Raw genomic sequence first — 8,411 nt, forward strand, 5'->3', positions numbered from 1 at the left:
AGGCTAGGCTACCGGCTTAGTGCATTACCAGTGTGTGTGGCATGCAATGGAGAAAGTTACGTATCCCGTGAAGGTTCGATGTTACACAAACTCCGGACATTTCGACTTTTGGCCAGAGAGGGCGCTTTCGGACTAAAACCAAAAACTGGACGGACGTGGCATACTCGACGTACTAGTAATCTCGCCGCGCTTGCAGGCTGCTAAGTTGAGGATGCTTGTCATGAGTATTCAGGATGAACAAAAAACAAACAATCAAACAAAACAAACTAATCATGATTAACAAACAATGATACATAAATAAATGTACAAATGAATAAATAAATGAATATATGAATGCATATAAAACAAAAAAGTGGATGAATAAATAAATGAATGTAGAAATCCTGTGATTAACACTGCTTTCTACCTTCTTTCGTTTTTCTTTCCTTTACTTTTTTTCTGTCTTGAATTCTTTCTTAGGACCTATACACATTTTCCTTTATTCTTGACTCTTTCATTGATTGCTTCGAATCTTTCTCGGTTATATCTGCACGATTTCTGTCGTAATCTTAATTGTGTGGCCGCATGCCTCTGGTCATATTCTGCTGATTATTATGAGAATCCGTCTTACTCTATGTGGAAAGAATTAATCAAAGATGAAATAAGTTATGTAAACAGCTTGATCCTTTCACTTTGTGGAAAGAACCAATCAAATATTAGATGAGATTAAGTTATGTAAACAGCTTAATCCTTTCGCTATGTGGAAAGAACCAATCAAAGATGAGATTAGACTTCATTAAACAGCTTGATCCTTTCACTATGTCTAAAGAATCAATCAAAGATGAGCATATATGATGAGATTAAACTTAATGTAAACAGCTGCTTATGTAATGTTATAGACTTTATTCTAGCAATCTGCATTTGCATGGAGATATTCCCAAGGGACCCACCCCTCACGTGAAGTTTTCTACTTGCAGGTCTAGCGTCTATGATATATAATAATATTCTAACATTTCTAATCAAATAATCATGATATATAGATGCAAATTAGGTAGGGCTTACACAAGCGTCAAACACCTCTCATTTCCTTAAGAGCGCACAAATCTGTACAAATCCCACATTCAAAATTTCCTATTTAATCTCGAAGAATTACATGGTTATTCATCTCTTTCTTTATGCGATTGTCATGACTTAGTCTTTTGCTGGACTTTTGCTTTTATATTTCGTACTATTGCCCTTTGTTCAACATTATAATTATGTTAATATGTTTTGTGCCTTGCCCTTGTTGGTTGGTTTTCTTCTTCTTCTTTTTTCACATCTTGGTACACCGGGTTTAGGGCTTGCTGCTTGTTCACTGCCGCCCCCCCCCCCCTTTCACTCATGCTGTTGCTATTTCACTCTTTTTCTTTTCATTACCCTTGTGTTGTTCCTTATCCTGTTTGATGTTGCCTCCCTAATCATCTTTATCCCTCACAAGTTGGCCCCTATGATCCCTAATAATTGTGATCATCACACATCATTCACAGTAAGTCCAGTAAGATAACTGGCCCACGTCTGCCTTTTGTCTGGTCACCTCTTGCTTTACTCCGCCTCGGCCCTGCTATCCTACCCCCCTTGTTTCCATTGTTCTTTGTCCCTATAATTTAGCCCTCCTCAGAATGTGATGGTCTTTTGTATTCCCTGTGATTGCTTCCCCTATCATGTTTGTCATTTTGCCTCTGACGAAAATTCTGCTACAGGATCGAAAGTTCAGGTCCCTGTTGATTTGATTTTACTGCATTTGCTCGCCAATATTGGACAAGCGATTTGCATCATTTTTTTTTTTTTTTTTTGCTAGATCTTATTATGAAGCACTTTATTCAAACATCAAAATATAGGAGTTCAGAGGTTATGGCATAATCGCTCAGATCAATTTACATATACCATAATGTCGATGTGCTACATCACAGGGCCTAGGAGAGAACATTTTGAGCTTTTTAAGTTCATGTTCCAACAACAAATACAAAACAATAATAACAACAACAACAACAACAACAACAACAACAACAACAACAACAACAACAAACAGTGCCTGGATTTTACCTCGCTGCAAGGTTATATTATTATGTACATCCAAAATTTCGTTATAACCATGTACAATAAGTATGTCATTACGGGCGGAGTGCACTGTATTAGAAATGACCTTTGTAACTCGATAGATTGCTGGGTGTCCTCAACAACAACGCATAACAAAGAGAATTTATAGAGAAACTTAGCGCAGAATGTGACTCTAATTTGTCACGATGACAAATCAAATCGCACATTGCATTTACTAGTATGCCTTGACGAATGTGATCTGTGTGAGCACATGATTGAGCTTGTGTGAGATGTGTGAGCCATGTTCTACTAGTAGTTCATTTTTTTTTTTTTACTCCGGCAATCTTTTAGAGATGAAATTGAAGAAAATTGAAATACATGTATAATAATGTATAAGATATAGATGTATAAGATGGAACAAATATGTATAAAGATTGCCACAAGAAAAAATAGTGACCCCTATGCTTTTTCCGAAGTTGTTGCAACAACGATAAAGTAAGGTGGAAAAAAAAAAGAATCTTGTCTATCTCTCTTTTCTTTTTATTGGGGTCCAAGTTTCTGCAATGCGATCAAACTACTCGAGTATTTGCTGCTACCAACAGTTACTCATCCATGGACTCAAAGTTAATGTTCTTATTCTGGAATTTAAGCTTCGATGTACATTGTATCTTTTCACTGAGATTAATTATGTGCCATACCTCTGAGATAGGGTCAAAATATTTGAGTTTTTATGATACACTGTATTGTATATCACTCAGCTTAAATCTCATGGATTGGAGCTAATACAAAGCATGACAAGTGCATCATCATCTCTCTCTCATTCTCTCTCTCTCTCACACACACACACATATATATATATGAAGAGTTTTATCACAAAACGAGCTAAATCCGTTCTTGTTAAGGTGAGATATTTGTGATTAAAGCTGCTAAAAAACAAAGAGAATAATAAGAAAATATAGGATATTTTTAATCATAACTTCTAGAATATTCCTTGTTATATTACAAGTGAGGTATTAGTAGAAAGGTTCAAATTTGCTTTATCTCATGATGGACTTACTTTTAAATGTTTAAAAATGGAGCTCAGCTCATTTTGCGATGAAATTCTATATCTTTGTATATATATATATATATATATATATATATATATATATATATATATATATATACATACATATAATTATAATATACACATAATTATAATAATGAACATGTAATACATTGTACTTCCAGAAATAAGAAGTTCAAAGTGTGAAGAAGTGACTAAGTTACTTGAATCGCACTGATCAAGAATCAGTCAAACAAAACAAAAAGCACCACAACCAGATAGCATAATAATATTCCATCTTTTATTATAAATCAATATTCATGTTTTTATCTTAGCATACACGCCTCTCACATACAGTCTTTCAGTTTCCTGGTAAAATAAGTTTGACATAGAGAAGAGAATTGCTTTGTTACTTGGAATACCTGCACAATGTACTCTGCATATTCATATCTTATGTTCCAGTAGTTGAGTTATGTACATTATCAATTTAATGATGTTAACAATGCTTTGAGTAGATAATCATTTTTTCTTGTTATCGCCCCTTTGATGTGCCACCGCATAATGACGATAATATCTCACAATGATATAGTTTGTTAATTAAATTTAAAATGGACTTAAAGTCTTCAAGCCATGTGTAGAAAAAAATTAAATTTGTTAATTTGACAAATAAAACTTCAATCAAAGTCCTTCTTAGTGACAAAAAAAGTACAGGAGATGGGTAGAGTGATCCCCCTTTAGAAAAAAAAAAAATCATGAAAATTGACATGATACATAACAAACATCATTAAACATTTGCAGCATTGTAACATGAGTCTCACATCTGCATCCTTTCTTGAGGTTATTTGTTAATATTAAAAAAAAAAACACCCTTGAAAAAAAGTGAAAAAACGAAATTACAATGTCAGGAATAAATGATATCAATAATATGAGTAATGTCTTTCACAGTCATAACACAATTAAAAACTTGCACAAACTTTACTGAGAATGAAATATTGCTTTGAGAATTAATTTTCTTCACAATCTTTTATTTCTCTAAGGAGGAGAGCAACATAATCATCAAATACCATGGTAATTCCACTCATAATTATCCATTCCAGATATAGAATTGCTCTTGAAGAAGAGTTCCAGTTCCTTCACCTGTCTTCTTGTCCATGCCGTCAAGAGCATTTAGAACTTGTACGAATAGCCCCTCAAAATAAAGTTCAGATAGATAACCACTTGACATTAAGTACCATGGTTATTCTTTCCACCAAAGTTTTGTCATGAACTACATACAAAGGTCTCATATTATGTCTTCAAATCCTTTTCTCAAAATCAAGAAAGAAAAAAAAAAAGCAGAAAGAAGGACTTTTGAAGTAGTTTCAGGAAGAATTGATCGCTTCTTTGGATGGCTTAAATCCTGGTCTTCAAGTGGGATTTGACAAAGCAATGGCTGCTCCCCAAGAGGTAACTATTAAACACGTTTCTGGAAAGAGAGATGGTGGCATTGCAACAGAAGAAATATAAATAATCCATGATATAATTATATATATACCATATTCATTCCATAAATATTTCATACTTATAGCAGAAATTGAACAAAAAATGCTGCATCACACTCGACCAGGAAAACACCAATATTGCTTTATCTTTCACGTACAAATATTACACACAAAATCATCAACTATGTTAAAATACTACTATAACAGCAAGTGTCGTGCCGCCATCACACCACTGGAGCAAGAAGAATACACTTTCTTGGAAAATTGGCTGGAAATTGAAATGAATTCAAATTGACATTAAAAAGCAAGTGGCGCGATGACGTGCATTTCCAGGAACGTTTCAAGTTCCACAAGCAATATGACTGACTAGAGTTTGATTGCACAACCAGAATTTCTAATCCTATTTCAGGAAAGCACATTTCTCATTTAGGTCAAATATTTCTTCACGTAAAGAAGATCAAAGCATCCACATGAATCAGTGAAAATATGACCATAATCAGGAAAGGAATAAGATGGTGACACCTTTTTGAAATCTAGCTATGACTGTACGGCAACAGTCAATTGTGACAACTCTCAAAATGTTTTGTTTGTGAAATTCTTTGGAATCTGAGTTTCTTCTGACTGCAATTTGTTCCCTCCTCCGGGATCAATATTGAGGCCGAGATAACTCATGGCGGAATGTCTTTTTCATATGCACCGGAATCATCAGGGAGATGGACAATGCAGACTAATGACTGTCGGAGGAACCAACATTGAAGGGAATTTTGTGCGGAAATGAAAGGAGGCTTCTCCACAACTTGTTTCCAAATTGATGACTCTCCTCTTGTGGTCTCCTTCAGTCATCAGTGGCGCATCCAGGGGGAACGCACCGGGCACACCCCCCCCCCCTTTAGTTTTAGTTAAAACAAAAGAAATAAAAAGAAAAAATGGGGGAGGGGTGTGCGCGCCCCCCATTTATTTTGTAAAGGCGCCCCCTCTTTACAGAATTCCTGGATCCACCCCTGTTCATAGTGGTGTTAACTTCTGCAGACCTTGCTGGATTTTGTTCAACTCTTGCAACTACACCACGAGGACATCTCTTTGAATGGTTGGTCCAATTGAGCTCAGGATTACGAGTACCGTGGGTAAGAGGACAGCTCTATTATGACATCACAATAAGGCCTGCTCAGGGCTCACACAATACCTTGACAGCAGGCGTTCTGTACACACACACTTTGCACAGGGGAATGAGTGCATTTAAAAATCAATGACTCAATGATAATTCACACTATTTTCATTAACTCTTGTTTTGAAAGAAAAAAGAAAAAAGATATAATTTCTGATTAAAAGATGACAATCCATTCTATTACTGAATAAAATACAAATGACAATATCATAGTACCAAAACCCTGGAAGAGAATGTCAATTCACCGCCGTTTGGAATGATAACTAATGTGATATCACTGATACCCATGGTATGAATGGAATAAAACAAGAAGGAATGATTGCTGTATAAAACAATTGAAGATGAATCATAGATTGAAAGAAAGTCAAAAAACATCACACTATCTTACACTCTGTGTGACAATGTATTCAAGAAATTTCTCAATTTACAATTTGCTTATTTTAGTAAAAAAATTAAATTATCCTTACAGATATATATATTTTTTTGCAGGGTTATTTTTGTTTTTGTCCTGATTGAGAGTACTAATAAGAGGTACCATACAATATCAAACAAGGAGTGGGTGCGATAACAATAGGGATACAGCTCTTATAAGGTGTGGAGTATATAACAGAACAAGTACAACGTACCTATATGAATGATTTGACGCTATTTGAAAGACAAATGACAGACATTGGTTTCAACAGAGGAATGAATAACTGAGGTGAAAAGAAGAGGATTGTGCAGTTTATCCCAAATGCTATAATCATCATTATCACAAAAATATCACACTTAAACCCATTGAGGGGGGAATCCCCCACATAAGGTAGTTGTATACAGCGACAGAGGATTTGAATACATGCATACATACATAATGATGACCTGACAGCAGTACGTATATTACGGGTGGATTCAGGAATTCCATAAAAGGGGGTGCACGTGTCCCCCCCACCTCCATTTTTTCTTTTTCTTTTTTTCTGTTTTAACAAAAAAATAAATACATGAATAAAGAAGGTGGAGGGGGGGGGGGGGGGGAGGCGGACGTGCCCGGTGCACCCCCTCCTGGATCCGCCACTGTATGCATTACATACAAATACAGTCATTGGTCCTGGTCGTGTATCTCTCTGTATTTGTTTGTTTGGAATGACACGCAATTGAAATATAATCCTTTTAGCTTTGGTATACCAGTATAATTTCATAATATCATAATCTATATCATATCATAATCCATTTCCACTGATCTGAATATATGGCATTACTGCACTTATATAGTAACTGTATACGCTGTTATTTTTGCATACAGATATTTTCGCGAATGACGAGGTCACAGACATTTTCGCAAGATGTTGTTTTCGCGAATCGACGCGGACGCTTGCGTTAATGCTCTATTAACACAGCGCATGGAGTCATTTTCGCGTGTTATTAAATTTGCGATCCAACTGTGATTCGCGAAAATTAAACCCTTGCAAAATAACAGCTTTATACAGTAGATTATACAATATCATTCTGCATGTGCATTCTTTTTTAGTGAGTAAATTGTTTGCATTTGCCTTTCTTTTATCTTGTTCTGATTTAAAAATGTGACATAACTACACAACCTCGGAATGGTAGCACTGCCCAACACTGAAAAAAATATTGCATAGTTGTCACAGAGGCAGTCTGTACATGAACTATATGGTCTGCCAGCATCTAGCATCCAGCATCTAGAGTTGTTCATTCTCTCTCTCTCTTTCTGGGATCTAAATTCACATGCAGGGCATGGCATTTACCTAGGGTCTGTTCAAGCACTCTTGTAAAGCGTACCATATTGTACCATACTGGCGCAAGAGGAGTGCTCGAATGCTCCCAACGTGTGCTATACTGTAGCATACCATGCAAAAAGTGGACCGGTTCTCAATGTGCTCCAAAAGTGTACCACGAATTACTGTACCATGTCATGGAGCGCTTGAACGCGAGGTCGTCAAAGAGCGATCTGTACCAGAAATTGGCGTGAGAAGAATGCGCGTAACATGTACACACGTGAATGCAGAGAGCTATTGATTCTCTTTGTTAGGGATACCTGTATGAAGCGTGAGCGCGGCAGGTGCATGAACCTGTTACTACAAAATGTGCAATCCCTCTGACCTGAGCTCCAAAATAAGGCCTGAGGTATGCTTTCTCCCCAAAGTACTTGCACGCCCCCAATCTGTCATGGTACAGTATGGTTTGGTCTCGTTCGGTTCGCTTTTGAGCGCTCAAATGCAGCCTATGTGACTTGTACTGTACAAATGTAAACAATGTAATATCATCACTGTAATCTGTTACATCTCCATTTGATAATACCATACCAATTGCACAGGAATGTAAATTTTCTGGCAGAATGCCAACAAGACATGTGATCATCCAAAGAGGTCAACGTCCTTACAGTGTAACATTAGGAAGCAATCACTTCTTCAGAAGCATAAGGGCAATAATGCAGTCTAGAGTTTGAGGCATTAGCAACCTTTTCTCTCGATCCTTACCAGATGGCTTGTAAACTCAATTGCTAGGGGGTAGAATTTGTGAGAATAAGTTAAAGTAAAATTCATACCAAGTTTACTTTAATAAACAGAGTAAAATCAGAAGACTAGAATGATGAAGGTGTTTTTCAAAATTAAATCTAAAAAAAAATAAATTTCAGAATTTCAGACTGCAGGGTGATGACATCATC

The sequence above is a fragment of the Diadema setosum genome, chromosome 16 (genome assembly GCF_964275005.1).
Source record: "Diadema setosum chromosome 16, eeDiaSeto1, whole genome shotgun sequence".
In the NCBI taxonomy this organism is placed as follows: Eukaryota; Metazoa; Echinodermata; class Echinoidea; order Diadematoida; family Diadematidae; genus Diadema; species Diadema setosum.